This window comes from Cloeon dipterum, chromosome 2 (assembly GCF_949628265.1).
Source record: "Cloeon dipterum chromosome 2, ieCloDipt1.1, whole genome shotgun sequence".
Taxonomy (NCBI): Eukaryota; Metazoa; Arthropoda; class Insecta; order Ephemeroptera; family Baetidae; genus Cloeon; species Cloeon dipterum.
Genome location: NC_088787.1, coordinates 15,137,452 through 15,159,347, shown reverse-complemented (window position 1 = coordinate 15,159,347; position 21,896 = coordinate 15,137,452). Strand labels below are relative to the sequence as shown.

Genomic DNA, 21,896 nt, shown 5'->3' with positions numbered 1-21,896 from the left:
CGACATTTTTAATTATTTTAAATTTATTAACAGTTGGTGTGTGCAAGGATTTTCATAAGACTTCAAATAATTAAAACTAAATATATTTAGAGAATGCATTTTTTGTACAAGCAGCAGTTTTTTTAGCTATCTATATAGCTTAATTTAACTCTTTGTAAAAATAATTACTTATTTTGTCAGGTACTGAGCTCGCATTTTGCACAAATAATGCGTATTTTTAATTAGCAAATTCCAAAGATGGTTGAATTTTGGCAAATATTGGCAGAGCCCTTTGAGGTGCAGAGTTTGGCCATTAAAACAAATTAAGGACTTGAAACACTTGGCCGGCTTCATTATATCTGCATGGGGATGCATTTTACGGGTAGCCAAGCGTTTAGAAAACAATGAGCCGAGATGGCCTCAGCGGAGGATGATGAGAATAAGTGGGTGCTAAAATCGCATTTAAGTGCCGCTTTAACACGTGTAACACGCGTCACGTGGTCTCGCTAGCTCAGTTTATGACAACTTGAATGAGATCTTCAAAAAGTCACCAAAAAACCATTACGGCCGCTTTTACGGCCCTCGTCACTCCATTTATATTTATTCCACCTGGCGTGAGCAGGCAACACACACACACCAGCGTATATGGCAAAATCAAAAAAGGCCACTGGTGCAATCTCGGAGACAGTAAAAATCAGCAGCAGAGTTTGCATCAACACCACGGTCACGATCAATCTAGGAAGGCAAACATCTAAATATTATTTCCCTCGAAATACATTTAACGACTCTCATTTATTTGCGGCAGAGTTTCACCTGCGGCCAATATTTCTCACTAATTGACAGCCGCGAGAGATGTTTGAATGACAAACGCGGGGCACGTTTAATATATCAATGGTAATTGTAACAACCTTCAACCCGCAATAAAATCTCGTATGTTTGTATGTGTGTGATGCCATTTTATGTATTATCTTTTTACACATCGCGTGCCGTTACTCATTTAATGGTGCCATTAAAATAATCACAAAAACCATTTAACGGCAAATTAATAGCCATCATTACAAGGTGCTTTGGCCATTGTGAGAGAGGCTTCTGGGGAGTCAATCACAAACCCTTTGGCCAGTCAAGGAGAAAAACAAATTAACATGCAAATGGGACTGTCATTAACTTATCAATATAATTTTAGCCTTTTCCTTCGATAAGATTAGAGGTAAAAAAATTAAATTTTATTTTTATCGATTTATAATAGGAAAAAATGAAAACTTATTTTATTTTAATTTATTGACTAAAAATACACTTGGCGGGCTATGCAACCGGGGTGACACTGCTGCACCGCACGTCTGCGTTGCAAACTATTCAGCCGCTCGATTCTCGCGCTCCCGGCGATGCTTATGAAGGAACGTAGGGAGACATCTGCTGCCCGGGGGCTGAACTTTTGCGCCCTTGGCACCAAGCGACGGGACTGCCCCTCGCGCATGTACCGCGAACTAATTGGAGCATCCTGCCAGAGATGCTGGTGTGTTTAAACGCCGCGGGCATACAGAAATGCTTAATCATAGCATCATGGTGTTTGCCGTCTGCCTTTTCGCTTTTAACGAGAGCACTGCCTATTTTCGTTCCGTTTCTATAAACTGTATTAAAAAAATTGATCTATTTTTAATTTAAACAATTCAAAATTCTGATTAATTAACAATTATTAACACTTTTTAATTATTTTCCATTAAAAAGTTTTGGGATTGGGGACCCAGCAGTCTCTTGATACACAACGCTGTAATAATTATTTATATTGTATTACAATGCGGACACCTGACAACCTGCCATCTGCCATCGACAGGATTGTTAGATTGTTACGTCATTCATCGAATAACGCCATCTATGCCAAATGATCGAAACTCGCGGCGCGGTGCCAATGGGAAGCTGTGCTGGGATCTTTTGCACAGATGAAAGCCGCGGGCGGAGCTAGCCAATAAGAAAGCGTCCAGTGTCGGCCATAATCGCTACGTCACGGGCGGCCATGATTGTGCGGAGAGAGGCGCATGCGACCGTTCTTGAGCAGGAGAAACCAATGAACAGTGGAATTTGAAGACCGGCGCGCGCTGATGACACGTTTGTGGAGGGGGTGCATACGTGCACCAACATGCCCGAACGAATCCCCAGCAAGATTTCAAAACAAGAAGCTGCCGCTGCGCCAATTATAAATTCCATATTGAAAAATAGTGAGTTAAGGGTTTTATTGATGTCAAAATTCCCGTGATGTTTGAATTTCCACAATTTAAACATTAAAACAACATAAAATTTAATTTCTTAATAAGAGAGCACCAATACTTTTTTTTTAAATATAAAATTATTCGGTCAAGGTAAAATATAATTGAATTAATAATAAAAGAGATTGAAAGAGAATCCGATTAATTTGATTATGAATTCTCAAAAGCATTACGTTTACAGTTTTTTATTAATTGAGGCTCGCTCCAACGCTTTACCTTTCCTTACGAGTATAATTTACTAATTTTAAGATTGTCTGCACTCTTTCTATGCATATTATATGATAGTATTTGAAAAATTTATTACGTATGTTCCTTATTTTGGATAATTGTGCTGTGATATTCATTTAGTAAGTTGTAAACATGATTGCTTCCATTTACAAATTAAAGAATTGAGAATTACCTAAAGCTATGTATAGTATATGAAATCTGGACAAAACGGTGGAAGTAAATTATTCTTAACTACGTGCGGATAATTAGCCCATATATACGCGTAACGCAGAAACAGCGTGAAAGTCAATAAACAGCGAAATGGCCACGAGGAAAGGTTTCGGCTGGTTAAGAGAAGCGAGAAATAAAAGAGCAAATATGGCTGAAGATTAGGGCGCTATCTGCGACGCTATTTGTGCAGCAGTTTGTCCCCATAATTTTAACGACTCGACAAACTACAAACACACACAAGATATTGAGCCAGCCAGCCTGTGCGTATGAATGATGTGTGGTGTTAAATTCTTATATAGGTGCCATAAAATTGTTTGCCCAGAGTTATCCTGTGTGAGCGAGAGAGCTAACTAACTTCTCCATTCCGCCCCCACAAGCCTCGCGTCCTCAGACCGAAATTACACTACTTACAGCCGCGCACTCTTGAAACAAATCTATAGCCACAGTTCTTCGCTTACATTCACACCAGTTAAATGCTTTTCAGCATCAACGACTATTAAAATATCAATACATTATTAAGCCAGATTAGCAAAAAGGTTGAATTTGAATCATTTTTAACGAATAGCGCATCATTCAATGCATGATTCAATTACTGTAAAATTATTTAGGGCTTTAAATTTTGATTTAGATACTGTCGATTGCGTTTATTGTGAAAAATTTTGCTCCTCTCTGTAATAAATTGAGTAACATTTCTTTAAATGGGATATAAAATAATAATAAAAAAATATCCTATTACATACTAGAGAATTTTCAATGGCTATTATTCTTTATGGTTTTTCCTTTCCCGATGACAAAGTTAAGTACTTAATTAAATGCGTGGACTTTAAGAATTAATTAAGAATAATTTGCGAAGCAATTCTCAAATTTCTTAAATAAATCTATTCCATATAAACTTAAAGAAAGAGGAAATCCCCTATGGGCCGAAACAGCTGCTGTTCAGTACAAGAGCGTGTGATATTAATTTTTCTTTTACAAAAGTTTCAATTTATTAGCCTTCCATGCCTATTAGTTGGCATGTGGTAGGAGAGCCATTGTAAAATCAGTAGACTCAAATTCATAATCGTTGTCCCAATAAATGATATTGATTGCTACCTGCCGAGTGAATTAAACTCAAGCATCAGCATTTTATTGTGATAAAAAATTAGCAAATTGTAAACATTGCCAACTCAAAAGTTGTAATTGGTTGGAATTTTCGGTGACATATTGTGTTGATCCCCAAAAATTGTAGATTTGATTTCAATTCATTTTAATTAGGTTTCACTCTTTGAAACTTTCATTAGGAAAGTCATAATATGACTAAACCACGTGGGCTAGTATAATATAAATGTGTCAAACAAAAAGAACTTAAGAAACATGCGTAATCCGGGTGGTAAAATAATTTTTTACGAGACCTCTGACTCGGCTTTTCCTGTGCAAACTGCGCACCGTTTTTATTATTTGGTTTTGAATGAGTGTATATTATATCATTTAAACTCACACCCTGGAGCTGAGATCCTGTTTCAAATTAAACAATGAAGACGTGATGAAGGACTGATTAATTAATCAGCAATCCGTGTTTTTCTAACAATAAAAGGTTCAGTGTTGTTCGCAGGAATAAAAGAGGTTTACAAAAATAAGTAAAAATGCTAAAGAAAAATAAAGTCAGATGGATTGAAAAGTTAAGTGCATATTAAGCATATGAAGTTCAGTATCTAAAAATTTAAAAGCAAATAAAACTGGAGTGTTTTCTTATCATTATATTTACATTACAGAAAAACGGTACATTTTCGATAAGGAAAAAATTAACAAAACTCCTGCAGAACAATAAATGTAAAGTCAACTAAACTAACTAGTAAATGTTTCCTTCGTGGACCTAATTGTGCGATATTTTTTATAATTTCTGTTTTTTAAATTAAGGCTGAAAGAAATTTTCATATAACAACCTCTGCGGCAGAGATTAAGTTGCGCAAAGTCATATTTAAATGGTTTTTTGTGGCTGAAGGCTAAATACAAATAGAAGCGAAGCATTCTCCTACCTTGTGGCGCTCTCGGATGTGTCGGCCTCAAGACGTGGTCGGGAAATAAAAATAAATTGAGAGTGGAGCCGGCGACATGAGGGCACCGACGGCGGCTGCGTCAGAGGCAGATAACTCGGCGCGCCAGGCCACTCCCATGCAGCATCCCTGTCACAAAGACATGCGCCATTCCTTGTTACGTTATTCGCACCAGAATGTTGAACACTTGACTATGAAATGTTTAGTGAGTAGACAATGCAAATGTTGACCATTGAAACAAGATCAATTAAAGAAAAACAATTGTGAGAAAAAGTTTTGCATTTTGTTGATAAGAACATTTTTTTCAAGGATTTGTTTTATTTTGTGGAACATAAACGGTTTAAAAAGAGTAAAGTAAATAATTTGCTTTTAGGAGAAATACACAAACTCGTCTTATTTTTGCACTATAACACACCGCATGAAAATTTCAGTTTGCAATTGTGCTGCTGCGTGAAGTCATTATTTGAAAATGTTTTAGAACAGGTTTCGGGCGCAAGAAATGCCAGCAGCGAAACCGAACAAAATGCACAGCAGCACCGGTCTCACCAGCTGCTTGCTGAGAAAGCTAGAATAGTTTTGTGTTGCACGATGGCTCTACTTTTAGCAGCTACGTGTTAATGGTTTTATGACTGCTGCTGCTGCTTGGTGCATGTGCCCTTTCCTCAGCACGTTTATTCATTCGCAAACTTAACAATTCCAGGGCGCTGAATTTCAACCGCAAAGAGACACTGTAAAACTCACTTTCTACAAAGTGCGCGCTTTAAGGTTTCGACATCCGTTTGATAGATATTAAATGAATACAAAAATGCAAGCAGCAGCAAAAGCATCAAGGGCAGTTTGTGGATCAGACGGCGCGCTTGAGATAAACAAAATTCAATCACCATCACCAGCAGACTCCATAAAATAATCAAAATGAACTTCCAGCCGACTCTTATGACTTAACTTTCGCTTCAGGCGGGCGCTCTGCTGGATTGGGTGTTATGTTTATTTTTGATGCACTCCGTCGAATAAGGCTCACACACACACACATACGCACATCAGTCTTCGGAGATGTTCACATAAACAAATCGTAATTCGCCGACTGAATCACTCCATATAACTAAATGGCATATAATTTTTGAAGTGCCGCCTCGCACGCTACTTGCAATTCATATAAAACGGCGAGGGAATAACAAAACATCAGAGCCACTGAGCCGGCAGCGGGCGTTTAAGAACTCGTAATCGTTTCATAGTTATGTCTAAGTGTGACTTGCGCCCGTTTGCTCACTCTGCCAGCTCTCACTATGTGTCGTTTCTCTCTATAACACACATCATAGGCGACTAAAGTGTATTGCAATGGAGAGTATAAAGTCAAATCGCATGGCCCAATAAATATAAAAGTTGGAATTAGAGCTACTTAATACGCCGGACCTCGCGCAACTGACCTGTGTCTGTATAAAGTCTGCCATAATAATGTTGTTCAATTAATACATCATTCTAAATAGAATATTATTAGCCTATAGTTTCACGATATTTAATGGCACTCCAATTGAGGAAATTATCTTTAAGACTTAATTGCTTATTAACTGCATTTACCCTGTGCCCGTCATGAAATCAATAAAAGCATATTATAGCGATAGCTATGTAGAGAGTGTATTACAAAATGCTATCTGACAAAAAATAATTAAAGGGATGTAACATTTAGAAGCTTCTTCGCGGAAAACAATTGACGGTTTTGGGACTTGTCTTGATAGATGCCAAAGATTTCATTAAGGCACACTCGAGGCTATCAAATGTGTCAGAAGAAAAACTATTAATGCAGCTTCCTCAGTGAGAAACGAGCTGTTGAATTTTCCATATTTCTATATAGAAAGGTCCTAAATGTTTTGGGACCTGTTAATATAGTTGCAAATAGACGGACTAAAAAGATTTTTCAAAGATGAGTAAATATTTTAGGGCTTAGGACATACAGTTTTACATGCCATTTTCTACGCCAACAAAAAGGAATCAATAAAACTGATAGAATTTGTGTCAAAAATTGCACTTTGACCAATTTTTCAGAATTAAAAAGATTTTCTGATTTGGACAACTGATGAAAATATTAATATAAATATTCCTTATGTTCATTTAAGCTCTATGTACGGCGAAAGACATGAAATATGATAAAGTGTAGGATTTCTCGGATTTTAGTAGATTCAGACGCGGTTATAAACTTTTGAAAACCTTTCAGTTGGGTTTGGCAATTTTAGATGATTCAAGAAATTGTTCAATTGGCTTAAAATGATTCATGATTATATAAGATGGTCTTGCGATGGTTTTGGGATGTCAGAAACAAACTAGTTGACCGTCAAAATCTCATTGCCCTTTACTTGATATTCAATATTTCCATGTCAAAAATACTTCCTAACTGTTGAAAATATAATTTCATTGTTTAACTGTTGTAGCAACGGATAATATACATATGTATTGTTCTTAATTGCAAGAGCGCTTTGAGCGTTATAATTATGTATGCAAATTTAACCGCAAGCACAAATTAAATACAGTTAAACCCGCACTTTGCAAAAATATACTTACATAGATTAATTTTTCTTTGCTCAGTTTATAGGACAGGTAGCCTTTATTAATTTGTTCAGTGTATTTCAAAATTTACTCCTATTAGGGATAGTTTTGTAATTATATTTAATTAATATTCGGTTTCCACGTTAACTTCCGTAAAAAGCAGCTTGTTCTCGTGTCGGGAATTTACAGCCCAGCTCATTATTTGAGCAGCACGTTCGAGATTCTGCACCGTCTGCGACATGATTTAAAGTACACCAGGGGCGCATAAAGAAAATGAGAAAGGGGAATAAGAAAGAAAGGGCTGTGCAGCGCCGGCATTTTTATTATCCCCGACAAGATTGGATTTTCTTGCGTCGGCAGAGTGGATGGGCGCCTCCCAAGGCAGGGGTGACGAGTCGGCTCACCCCCGCACCGCCCCCGCAGCCTCGCCTCTCTTTAGACAATCAACGGGGGTGCTTTCGGAGCGGAAAGCGGACGTGCAGGCCTCCGGGCACATCCGACGCTGGGGAGCGAGCACACTGTTAAGGCCAAGTCCAAAATTGTCTTTTGCCTCCGCGGTGCACGGCGGCGCAAGAGATAGGCAGCGTGCCAAAAAGGAAACTCTTTTATGACGCCCTTTTATGCCCACGCAAGCAGAATGCCAAAAATTTTTCATTTCCTCCGCTGGAGGCAGTAAAAATTTTTCCGGAAATTAAACAAGCTGCTCCAACGCGCTGCGGGAAATGGCGCGATGGCTGCGATGCGTACGCTTTGTGGAATGCAAATATTGGTGCAAAATTCACATGCAGAAAGAATTCGTCATTGAAGGTATTAAACTTGTATGCATACTCGAATTGGTTTTTCATGTGTGTAGAATTCATTTAAGAATTTGATACTGCTCGATCCATTGGCTATTTTGTTCCTGATTGGTAGTAAAGTTCAAATTTTAATTCAAAACCTTGTGGGTGATTTCGCATAATTTTATCAAAAATTGGCATGCGTATTTTCATTATTATGAGTAAAAAACTCAACAACTTTTTTTCAAAAAAATTAGGACTAAAAAGATGAATGTAGAGTGACTCTTGCACTTCACTGAAAATGAAAAGTTATGCAACCTGTGTGGCAGAAATGCAGAGAAATTGCATATTCCTTAAAAGGGTAAAATATTTTTCCAATTCTTGAGCATTTAAAAATGAAATTAACTACATACTTAATCTTCAGTTTCTAAGTTTACTCTGAGAGATAGGGTTTAAAAAATTTAAAGACATCAGGTTTAAAATGATTAATTAAAACTTAAGTCTGTTAAAAAAATAAACCCTTTAGTAATTTATTTTATTTTAAATTTTTTTTAAGAGCTGTCATCTTGATAGACGAGGTTTAATAAAAGCAATATATGCCTTATAATAAAAGAGGTGTCAATTTTCTCACACAATCCTTGCTGAAAATTAATTGCTGTTCGCACATTCCCCTTCGAAAAACCAAGTCTGAAACGTTAGCAGGCAACATCGCCATTGTTGTTCCCCTTTAATTGGGATCGAGATGTGAGAAGAAAGAGGCAGAGAGGAACGCTTTGAAACGCACGGCATTTTTCTGTGCAACAAAAGAATTTACAGCCGCACAAGTAAAAAACGCGCGCGTCTCGCCTACAAATCTTCGGAATATCATTCTAAGCATCAACCAAAATGGAGCAAAAGGGGTTAAGAAGACGTGACTATTTTACGACACCTCATAACAATTGCCGCTTTTGGTTCCGCACGGAGAGCAATTGGTCGTGTTTTCAGTCATTTTCGCCCCCAGTTCTCCGGACGTAAAAAATAAACAGTAAAGAACGCGCGCGGCTGTTAAAATAACTGGTGAGAACGCCATCACCTGCGTGCGCTATTTTCGACCAAAATCGAGCTGCAAGGGGGCCCAAACGGACCGCACCGCGCACTTTTTAAAAGGAAAGACGCGCTAACAGCAATTTTTCTGCGGGTGCACTTTCCGAAAAGCGTTTGCTAGATGCATCTGGCGGGACCGTTACATTATTTACGAGCTATTAATGATTCCTAATGACCCCGACTAGCAAGATGAGCTCTCAGCACTCTAGCGCATTTTTCCCTTTTTATCCAGCTGCTGCGTGTGTGTCCTATGCAGAAGATTTTGGTTCCAGCCGAATGCACGTGAAAGTCTCATCTCATGCAAAACGAAATGCCTCAAGAGTTCCTTCACGCATAATGGAAGCTGATGGGTACACAAAAGACTCGCATTTGCAACGAATTGAAAGAGCGATGAATATTATAATGGACATTAAAGAGAGAAGTGTTTGGCTAAAAATGGAGTTTCGCTTTGGCGTTGACAAAGACATATTCGGCGGAGCAAGCGACACGAGCCCCTGATAGAATTCGGTTATGCAACCATCTCAACATGAATAGCATCAATATTATCGGTTATTTGGTTAAATTTAAGTCTTCTAAGTGAAAAAAATATGGCTGGGAATTTCAAATGAGTTCTTTGTTCTTTTACGCGGTTTTATAGAGCGTTTATGTAGCGTTATTCACTGGCGACTTAGGCTTTAATTTGCATTTTTAAGATTAATTCTTAAAATTAGAAAGAGTAGGTTTAATTGAAAAAAATTTATATAATTTTCTTATCCTCCAAAAGAATAAAAATATCATTAGAATAGGAAATGTTGAATAAATTAAATGTTGGAAAAACAGTGGAAAAGCAGGGGAAACGACTTACGTATACACATTTTCGACTGGAAACTATAGATTTAATCTAATTTAAACTATTCTTAGACGATTTTGGCTGTTATAAAGACAATTAAGGTGAGTCAAACGGCAAATGCGTGCTTATTTCTTGCTCCTGTGACGATTAGAAACTCAGAAATTGATAGTCGACGGTCTAAATTTCATAACCACACATATTTTTTGTATATTTTCCGTCCAATTAAAAATTAGATGACCTTTTCTGCCCTTGGGCGCAGGCGAAACTGAAGAGCTGAAAAATTAATTCGTTGTATATACAATTTGCAACTAGCTGGAGATATTAAAACTTGGTCTCGAGAGAAGTGTATTCTGCAGTTGAAATTTTTAGCATTCCATTTGCAAGGCACAACTTTTCTCATCAGCGCACTGTCGGTGCCGAGAGCTGTGGGAAAAAGGGTGATGCGGGGTCAGAAGCTCCCGGCGGTGGCAGCTCCGGCGGCTGGCTTTACGGCCCGAGTTGCGCTGCTTTCTTTTTAATGTAGTTTGCGGGCAAATTAAATTTAGCCTGCGGCGGGTAGATTGCAAGGCGGGATTAATTTGAAATGAGATTCAAGCGAGGCGCACACGGCCGCTTTAATACGTAATGCAGCCGAGGCAGCGCGCGCGCAAGGCCTCGGCTCCTTTTTACGACCTGATACTCGCACACGATGAATATTTTAATATTTGCCGGAGCGGAGAAAAATATTGCACGGACACATGTGTGTAAACTACATAGGTGTGCGAGCAGCAGAGGGATGGCGGCGGTGGCGGCACTTTTGACGTGTATATGAGAGGCCTTTTCCATTTGGACAATGTGCTCGCAGAAACACAATGCGCGCAGCCCTGCTTTAAATAATGCACGGCTCGTAAATCATGTCGACCTGCGCAAATTTACAATTCTGACTCTGTGGCGTTGTTCGGTACCAAAGGCGAGTCTCTTTAATACTCCACGCCTGCGAACACGCATTTCGAATGACCTCGAGGCAGTTTATCAGGACCTTAATTTATTGTTTGTTTTGTAGTTCTGCTGTGAAAACAGAACTCAAATATATAGGCAGATCAGTCTAAGTTTCCTTGCTGCCTTAAACGAGCTAAAATGTACATCAATAATTTATCGTATATGTGCGCAGTGAGCTTGTAATCCTAATGATAAAAGTAGTTTTTTAATTCAAGAGAACAGCAATAAATTGAAAATGACTTGAATGCATTTTTGGCTTAATTTGGTGGCTATATTTTGGGCAGATAGCGTTAGAAAAATGCCGCTGAATGTAAAAAATTCAGATTTGGCAAAAATACTATCGGAAAAGAGCCTTATGGCTGGTTTCCATTCCTCTTTGCCTGATATACGAGGGAAACTCTCAAAAATGAAACACAATAAGATTTTAACAAGGAAGGCAGGGCTCGGTCATTTCAAAAGTACTCAAACATTAGAGACATTTATCGAACATTATTTAAGCTCAAATTTCAAAGACTATAAGGCTAAAATAATCTTTTCTGGTTTTTGCAGTATCATTCAATCCTTACTTTCATAGATCAACATCTATTATTTGGAAAAAGTCTCTACCTATAAAAAGTGTTTGAGAACAATACATTTTTAGTGCAAAGATCATGAATGTGCAGATGAATAAATATATGACACTATCTATATTAATGCAGCAATTTTAACTTTTCATTCCTTAACTTGCCCACCTATTTTTCATAAAAACTGGTCTGCATACCAAAAGGAAACAAAAACATATTAAATCATAGTAATGGATGGAATTATTAAAAAAATATGTAAATTTTCTTTAATAAAGTGATTTTACGTAAATCTCAGACACGCCTTTTATCTCATGATTTAAAAAGCAATCTTTATCATTTTTTCACTTTATTTTTAAATTAAAATCTGCCGTTTCAAACGTTTTCGGTCGACCGTATTCAATTGCGATGCGCGTATCTTACACCTCTTTCCATGATTTATTTTGGAGATATTTGAATTCAGAAAATTAACACCAGTTTGTCAAAATATAACTAAAAATATTTTATTTCCACACAGCATCCAGAGCTACGAGTTTTCCAACTTTAACCATAGGAACAAGACTTATCGGAGCCCGTGCGACAGCTCATGGCGGCGAAATAACCGGAACGAGAATGGCGTACAGAGCGGCCATCGCAGCTGAGAAAACAGTCCTCCATTCCTCGCACTTCTGCCTCAGTTTCCTTATGAGCAGGTGATGTATTTGTTTGAAACTTCAAATCAATTAATGTCATCGTTAGTTTATGTCTGTCTATTTATATTTTTACAAAATGTATGCAGTTGAAAATCCGAAAAATACTATTTTGTAAAAAATAGGTATTAATTTTTGACAATATATTTTTATCGCAACAGTCTTTCTTTCTAATGCCAGAAATTTAGAAATTTAGCACTTACTCAGTTGCCTGTGACTAATGATAAATGGCACAGTTATTAAAAGCTACTAGTTTGATTTATGTGTAATATCGAAATAAGTTAATAATCATTCTCATCAAGAATCTAAAAATGGAGAAAAACTCCTTCGTTGCGAATCTTTTATGGAGTAGCAAGTTAGTCCTAAAGCGTATAACAGGATGTACATATATGCTCGCATGGATGATTTGTGCTTTTTATATTTTTTATCTTGTGATTTTATTTGTGGATGCAAGAAGCTGTGAATAGCTGCCAAATGAGTTTGAGTACCGGCCGATAATTTATTTCACTTGCAATTTTCGACTTATGAGCCTTCCATGCCTGATTTTTGCTAGTGGGAGTAACCATTGTAAATCAGTAGAAGAAAATTAATTACAAATCAAATTGGATATCCGCAATACTTAATTTTGCATAACCAAAACAGTTAAATAGTTCCTGGCAGGTATTCAAATTATGCTGCCAGCATGAGAGTTCGTTGAACTAATTAAAACAAAACTTAATCTCCAATCTAAATTTCCTACTCAGCACAAAATACATATATGATCTGGAACGTTTCTATATTGCCTAAAGGACTGTTAATTAATTATACCAAACCGATTTAGGCAATGTTGAGCTTGTTAAATTTTCTGTTTATAACAGGATTCTGGAGGGAATTCACCGATCTTGCATTATTAGATTTGAGCCTCTGAAAGTGTGAGAGAGAATTTGAGGCTGCATTTGAGGCGAAAACTTTTGATAGCCCAAGCAGCAGCGCTTTAATTAAAATTTTTATCTTCATTATGCGAGCGGCGAGTGTTTTTATGAACATCACAAAAATGCTGAGCTGCCTCCATTTGTATGTATAAGTTATACACATCCACCAGAGCCAGAGCAGAATAAGAAAAAAGAAGAAAACGAAAAGGCCGAGAGAGCGAAGGAGTGGTTTTATCTGAAAGTAGGAAAATAAAAAAGCAGCGCCGGAGTGAAGCAGCGGGCGAGATATTTTTATGTTCTTTGATACATCTAAATTCCTTCGCTCAGCCCCTTTATATTAAAATTCATTACACGAGAGAAGAGAAGAGAGACATTTTATTTTCTGGGTGACATTTTGGTTGTGTGGCTGCTGCTCTTATTACTATAAATTATGCCCGTGCAGCAGCCGCCCAAGAAAAAGCACATGTGTGTCGGGCAATAAAATAAATATATATCTGTTGTCTCTCTTTCGAGATGGAGAATAAATTGTGAGCTGCTGCGGCGTGCGTGTCTTTTTTCTGCTCCGGTGAAACAGAGACGCGTGTGCGCCCTCGCTTTTATTTCAAAATCTGCGTACACATGTACTTTGTTTATGCAGCTTCGCAGACGTAATGTGATCCGTCGTCGCGGCCGCGTCACACGTGACAGAAAATTTCACTTCTCTGTTCGAACCTCCCTCAGGTTTATAGTTCTGTTAAACTAAATTTATGAATTTTAATTATTGAAGGTTCGACAGCACTTGAATATAAAATAACAATTATTGAAAATTTTCAATACCTTGGGTTGCGAAAATATCAGAATTTTTTAAAACTATTTTGACATAAATTATCACTCAGAAAAATTATGAGACATACTTTACCATTTGTAAAATTTTTTTATCATAAAGTGTTGCGTTTGATCGGGAATTTAAAAATAAATGAATACAAATTGTGTTGAAAGATTTCTTTCTTTCTAAATGTTCAAAATATTTTTTCATTGTTATTTTGTTTAATAGTATTAATTAAAACAGTTATAACAAAGAAAATAAAAAATAATATGTTTGATTAAAAAATATAATTAATAGGGTTAATGAACTATCCATTTTGAGAAACTTAATTTATATATTTATCTCACTCAGTCAGCCAAATGCGTTAAGCGTACGCTAAATGTCTAAGAAAGATTTAACTGCATAAAACGATATAAAAATTATAAAATAACTTTCTTATAAGCAACAGAAAAATGTTACATATTTTTTCCCTAAAAAATGTGTTTAAGTTAAGCTTTAGAGAGAAAAGATTGACAAATCTTTTTTACCTATACCTTTCATACTCCCAGGTAGCCGTTTAAATTTTCGAGAAAATCGGCTCTAAGGCTTTGCATATGTACTAATCAAGTGGCGAGCACTGTCTCACTATTGGAAATCTGGATTATTTTCCCCAGACGTTAAATTTAGCTCACAATTTGCACATCATTGGATAGATCGCGACAAGAGAGATCAAAATTAGCGAAAAATCATTGGCAAACCTTAAATTTTCGATAAATGTGGCAAATAATGGAAATTGAAATGTTCCTTGGTCCTGATTTCAAATTGCATATTGTATTGATAAAATGTTGCTAAATTTCAAGAACAATAAATGGATGAACTATGTACTTGATGTGGTTAGCAATGCAAACTGTTCTTAATTGTTGGCTTGTAAAATGCTTTAAGGATGGTAGACATAGGATGCCAATGCGGATTTCGATCCTAATTACTCGATTCATTTGTAGAATTTTCTTTTGTTGTCTGTGTTAACCATACCAAACAGTCAAATGGACAACAATTGGATCCATCAATCGATGAGCTAAACGAATGTCGGTTCCTTTGTCTGCCTTCCTTACAATGCTCTTTGTACCGTAAAATTATTTACGATTTAAATGCGTGTTATATTTGTATAAATATATATCTAAAAAATAATCAGATCACACTTTTATTGGCAAACATTGAATTTTCAAGTGGAAATTGAATAACAGAGTTTTGTGGCTATTGCATACTCATGAAATGAAGCGGATTGGATTCGCCGAGACTGTTTGAGTTTAATTAAAAACTTCCGAATTACAACAGGGGTTAAGTCTGTTATTCAATTTCCGCTTAGCAGCAAACCTCGAGTGAAAATTTGATCTCAAGATTCAATTTTCTATTCTGTTCCCAGGACCCGGCCTCTTGACGCAGAGATCGAACATTAATATTATGCTGGCGTGTGCTTGTGTGTGTGTGTACAGTATATTTTTGCACACTGCAACATCAATATGCACGCTCGGCAGTTTGGAAGCCTCCCTGGTGAGTTTACATTCATATTTTAACTCGTGCTTGCATGATTCCAAGTCTGTTGGTGATTTACGACTCGCTTTGCATAAAACGCCGTCAGGCAAAACTAATTTCCTGCGCGGCGAGGCCCCAATCCGATTACGCCGCTGTGCAGCACTCGCGCGTTTGCATATTGTAATTATTGCTGCGCTGGTGTGTATGTGTGTGTGTCTCAGCGGGATCCGCGCGCGCACTGCTCTATTGCTACTTCTCTCTGTAGTTAATTTGGAGTTCCACTCCCATGACGGCAAAAACAAAAGACTGACTGAGCTCCTCAGCACTCTCCACACTTCCTTCCTCGCGGCAATCCCGCTCTCCAAACGCAAGATGATATCTCTCAATGGGAGCAGTTATATTTTTGTTTGTCTTTCCTTCATTCAATCGATGCTGACTGCTTAATGTAATATTTTTCAAATTGCAAAAGGAACGTAGTAAGGTTCTTGAAAATATTCTAATCTCTTGAAAACAGTAGTAGATAGGCGTCATAATTATGAAAAGTGATCTTAAAAAATTCGGAGATGAATTCATTTAAATGTAATTGATGTGAAAAATCTAGTCCTTTTAATGAGATTCACCTTGGCATTTATTAAAAGCTCATGGCATACACAGATTCTAGTTTTTTTAAGAAGCTTTTATTATTTGGATGATAACATTATTCATTGACTATATATTTAAGAGCATTTAAAAAATTGTATAAAGTAAATCAAAATATCAAATGATGGAGCCTGGTGTAATCGTAAAATGCTGTCGCGCATATAGGATGAAAATCATTTTCCACCATAGAGAGATATTTCAATTTAATTTATTACCCTGCTCCCTGCGCGACACGTTTAATGGAACCTTTTGAGTATTAATTTACGAAGTAATGCGATATACACACGTGTACGGTGATGCAGCTCACAGAGCCTCAAAAATAGAAAATCTGCTCAAATATTTGTGTCTCGTTTTTGAAAAATTTGAGACAGCAAGAGTGTACACTTCTCGGCAGTTTTGCAATTTCAAATTGTGACGGTGTCCTTTGGTTTATTTCAGGCGGCTAGAAGAAGTAATTTCGTGCGAGGCAAGACGCGCGGCGGCGGCGGCATGAGAAAAACAACAGAGACGAGAAAAGGCATGTGTGTGACTAGCGGCGGCGGCAGCAGCAGCAGCGAAACCCTCTTCTGCTTCTTCCACCAACTTTTAATGGCGGGCCATAAAATTGTTACCCACAAACTAGGATCGGGCCGAAAGGGAAAACTCCATCTAAATTAGGAGATACAGACCCCAAATGACGAGAGAAGAGAGGAATCCAACAGCAGAGAAGACGCATTTTACACGGGAGAGTAGAAATAGAAGCTCTCAGAACCTGAACGTATTGTAAAAATGTTTCTCAGGACTTGAGTGCAAATAAATGTTTCACAAATCACGCTGTTTATACTGAATAAACAATATAGCCAAGGCTATAGTGGATTTTTGTATTATTTTTTTAATAAATATAAATTTAATTCTTCGTTAATTACATTCTTCCATTTTAAATAATATATTTTATAAAATTGTGGTTTGTTAAACAGTGATGCACTTAGGATTAAATACTCCAATCACGATTCGCCAAATTCGCAATGCAATCATGTTCACCTCTGCTATTGTTGCGCAAAAAACACTAAAAATGATTGTTGGGCTAGTTTTTCAGAAATTAACCAACTGTCATATTTTGCGCCAAACAAAACAGCGTGAAATTTTTTAATAAAATATAATAATCCACTCACTGGCAAAAGAAATGGTTATTTTTAAACTTATATTTTGGGAACCCAACATGATCTTGTGAACGAATACGTGTCCGGTAAAAAGTGCAAACTTGCGGAACACACCGCTAAACGTATTTTGCGATGCAGTAGATTTTTCTCGATTTATCTAGGGTTTTCGAAACCTTTGATCCATGTAAATCACATTTGCATTGATGGTGAATTTGCTAAAATAGTGAAATTATATTCAATATGAGTTAGTTTCTACAGATTTAAAAACTATACATGTTTTAAAATTGGAAACCACCCATTCAGATTTCAGTTGTTTACGTTTTTTTCGTATTGTATTATTTTTTTTAAGTTTTCTTTTTCTAATATTTTTTCAAGTTTCTTTATTGATGGTTACATTTTTAATTACATTTGGTCATAAAATTGCATAGGCTGACATTTGAACATTTTATTTCCACTTTGAGAGTGATACACTTGTTCGACCTGGGAATACTTGCATTGCTTGACATGGTAGTGAATGTTATTTTTTCGCAACATCTTTTTTGCAGCACCAACACCACATGGATACTCGGCATATTTCATGGCTTCCATCAGAGTTAGTTCAGGGTTGAGGTAGACCATTTTCTTCAGATGTTCATTTTCAAGATCTGTGGCCTTAGAGTGCTTGAATCTTGGTAACTCTTCATCGATCTCGTCTTCATCCATTCCATCGTCAGAGTCATCGCTGTCCTCCGACAGGTCCTTGGCCTTCGCCGCGGCCTTGACAGCCCTCTTCACACTCTTCACGTCGCGCAAGTGCTGATAATACCACGAGGACACGGTACGCGCGCAGAAACCAACGCTCTTGCCAGCTGCGGTGAAGGTCTCGCCCTGCTGGATCATGTTGATGGCCTCCTGACGCTGCTCTGGAGTGCTCCGGACGTACTGCTTCTTCTTCTTCTTAGGCTGCCCAGGCGCTGCAGTTGTTGGGTCCAGGTCTTGCATGTCCACATCCATCTTGATGAGTCCAGTGAAATTACATGTACACTTCCCAGACTTTATTAATTATTAAACAATATAATAATTCGCTTATTAACAAATATATTGATACAAAAAATTTTTAAAATAAACACTTTATTAATAAATTAAAAAAATATATTTTAAAAATATCTGCCCTGTAAATTAGATATTGATAATTTTTTAAAAAAAATTTGGACACGCTGATTTAAATATTATTAAAGAACGTATTAAACTAATTTAAACAAATTACATAGTTATGACAATAAGTTATAAATATAAGTGTTGCTTGGCTATTTATTATTAATTTTGCTGCTGGAAATGAAATTCAGCTTCTTACCAAGACAAAATATGCTGTTTTGCTCCTGCACAGCTAAAATAAAAGTGAAATCAACTTACGCCTGAGCGATTGCACAATTTTATACTATATTTTTTCAGAAAGACATTTAAAAATCCTAATCCTATAACTAATTATTAGATTTTACATGGAAGGTACTTGTATTAAAAGTCACATTTTTGCTCAAATTTAGACAACCTTTCATTAAAAATACGCGGCAAGAGAGGAATATTCTAGCCACCTAAAGCACAGTTAAGAAGAAAATTGTGCAGAGGAGACCCATAGATGCTTTTTTTTATGTTCGCTCGGCCGGCGTGATACGAGCAAAGGGGCGTATAAAATAATAAAAGCACGGATTGTTTGGAATACATCTCATATAAAAATGCTGCAGCGCGGCGGAAAATAAAATAAGAAGAGAAAGAGCAGAGGACTTGCGATGGCGAAACTTTGGCGAGCCAAGTCATGCTGAATTTACGAGGGCAAACTCAGCAAAGCAAAATTGAGCTGGAATGCCAACCGAGTGGAATAAAATGCCAGCCAGCAGACCAACAGCAGCTCTGTGCGTTTTTATTGCCACGGATTTATGTGCCCTCTGCACCAAGCGTGCTGATTTGCATCCCCTAAATTTCTGCCTTAAGGCGGAAAATGGGTTGCCAGAAGAACAAGCGCCTGCTACAAAGGGTGTTTGCAAACAAACACGAATAAAATATTTCATCTAGCCATTTTTTATCCGTGCGCCTATTATCTAGTGCAGGGTATGAAGTTTCAATGCTAAATGTTTTGAAATTATTTTTTTCTATAAATCATAAAACTGATTTTATAAACTTTCAGTTTGTGCGGTCTCCAACAATGCATAATTTTAACTTCAGTAACGAGTTCAATAAACTTTTTTGTTATATTTATTTTAAGAATTTAGAAAGGGCAAAAATTTAGATCGGAGCACATTTCATAAAGCCATGGGGTGCATAACACTACGGGCAAGAGACTTGAAAAGATCGAAAATACGATGTTTGTCTTGCGTGACAGTCGCTATAGACACATACTAACTTGTTAAATTTCCATGTGTGCTGATTACGAATTTTCACTGCGAGGCACGTTGCTCAAGCCCTTGTCCGATTGGCCACGCGGCACTCACAGATAAGGCCGAAAGGCAGTAAAAACTAATGAGATCAGCTGCGGAGTGCATCCCAACTCTAAAGATAAGCTCGATGACAAAAACACAATCAAAATGGAGCCGCGCGTCTCTCGGCGCTCTCGATTAAAAAGCGGCAGTTAAATTTTTACTATCTTTCACAGACATCGTCGCGAAATGCACTTTTTACATTTTTTATAATCCCGCAGCCAAGTCGGTTATCGCGTGCAGGTACGTAACAAAAGAGTATGCAGGGTGAAACCACCCCCGATATGGCCCCCGGCAGTAAAAACTTGGCCGCTCTTTAACACTCCGCTGCCGCCTATAATGCTTTTTGAATCAGCAAAATGTCTTTTTATGTCTGCACGGCAAGCACTTTGATAAAAGCCAGAGAGCAAATTATCACCTAATACCCGAGAAGGGACTTATTTTATAGCTATCGCTGATAAAATTGACAACTTTTATTTCTTTAATTGAGTGTTTATACCACTTAGCAAATTTGAAAATTCGCGGCCAACAATTATTTAGATTTTTTATTATACCTCAAGAATTCATTTCATGGTTTATTTTTAAAATAAAATTGCGTTCAAATAAAAAAAAGGTATTAAGTGTTAATGTAAAGCATTCAGTTATATTATATCCATTTTAGAAATATAAATAAAACGGCTGCCCATGACAGAGAGAAATCTCTTTTAGTTGCTATTTGAATTTTTGAGTAACAAATAATCAACCTTTGCTTCTGAATTTCAAGCTGGAAAACTTGGTCTTACTTTCTCTGTGGAATCTCGGCGGTGGTTTGGCTTTCAGTCTGTATTCAGGCTGTATAATCTCTTAGAACAATCGGCTTCACACTGACTTATTCAGTCCGTTCACTTTTTACCACGGTCTGACGAGAACTGAAACCTATATTCGGATCCTGCTGCAAAATACCACAACATCCTCTCTGTTGCGCTGCTCAACCCTTTTCCTCGTGCTCTGTTTGTTTGCATAGGACCTAGCCATATAATTGGAAACACAAATACAAAAAGCGCTTGTGGAGATTCTTCACGACTCGGTGTGTGTGTGCATTTTGAGTCAGAGAGCAGCAAGAAGCAGCAGTCAGCGTTATATAACAATTCCAACGAACACATACTCATTTGATTTTTATGTTATTGCTGTTTAGCACGTGAACGAAGACCATATAATTTAAAGTAGCCCCTGCTCTTTGGATTGTAATTCACGCCGTTCCATATGGTGCTGCATTCGAAATCTTCTCTCGCTCTTTGCCCACCCCCAGACCGAGCAATTCGTGACGAAATTGAAGTGCATGAGTGAGCGGTGCATTAGCATGCGAGTGTCGTAAACTGCATACACGTACGCTGGTACTTTTACGACGGTGCCGCATGCAGCGGCCGATAAATGCAGGTGTTCACATGGAACAATTGTTCTTGACGCGCGCACTACGTGGGACTCAGCGTCAAGACAGTATAACAGGGAAATTCGTGATACATGCGATCACGCGGCAAAAACAACTGTCACTTTACATGACTGATTGCTGCTCGGAGAATTATTTTTGCTGGAATTATGACTTAGATTTTTATAAAGATTCAGGTAACATGTTGTAATTCTTAAAGGAATTAATTATACAGTGGAGGGATTTTTAAATACATTTATTTGGAATTTATGTATACTTAAACTTTAGTAAAAATGGTAATTTCTTAAGGTGAATATTATTAAAATTAATCCACTTATTTGTAGTAAAAAATGAGAGCCACAAACATGTGGTGGTGATAAATGCGATATTGCTCTTTAGGTAAGGTTTTTAAGACAGGGAGGGTGTGTAATGTCTTAAAAAAATCAAATGAAATTATTAAAGTAGAGGGAAAAATTTAAACAAGCGACATAAATTTAAAAAACGCAGATTCAAAGAGTCTGCTCTGCCGTACATACACAATGTTTGATTAATTTGCCATTGCACACAAGACCAACGGATTAGTATCAATAAATTTAAACATATTTTCCTCCATTCAACCACACCTTTAATAGGACACAGTTTACTTTTCAATTCTTTTCCTCTTCCCTCCTTTACTATGTTCTATTCTACTATCCAGAATTAATAAATTAAACTGGAAATAAACGATTATTTTCCAGACATTTGCTGTGAGTGCAAGGATTGCACCGTGCATGCATTTCCTGATATCTGGTGCAAAATTCTCCCATACAAAAATGTGTTTTAAATTTTCTTTATTATACATATTTAATTTTAATGACGAGATATTGTTGTT

General features: G+C 37.2%; 1 protein-coding gene across 1 annotated transcript in view; it reads right to left on the bottom strand.

The window, feature by feature from the left end:
• Nucleotides 1–4,812, bottom strand: part of LOC135935675 (homeobox protein abdominal-B-like) — a 67,277-nt gene extending 62,465 nt beyond the window's left edge. The window contains exon 1 of the mRNA XM_065478173.1: nt 4,694–4,812. The gene's annotated coding sequence lies outside the window, so the exon portion shown is untranslated. The remainder of the gene's footprint in view (nt 1–4,693) is intronic.
• Between the last annotated feature and the right edge of the window lie 17,084 nt (nt 4,813–21,896).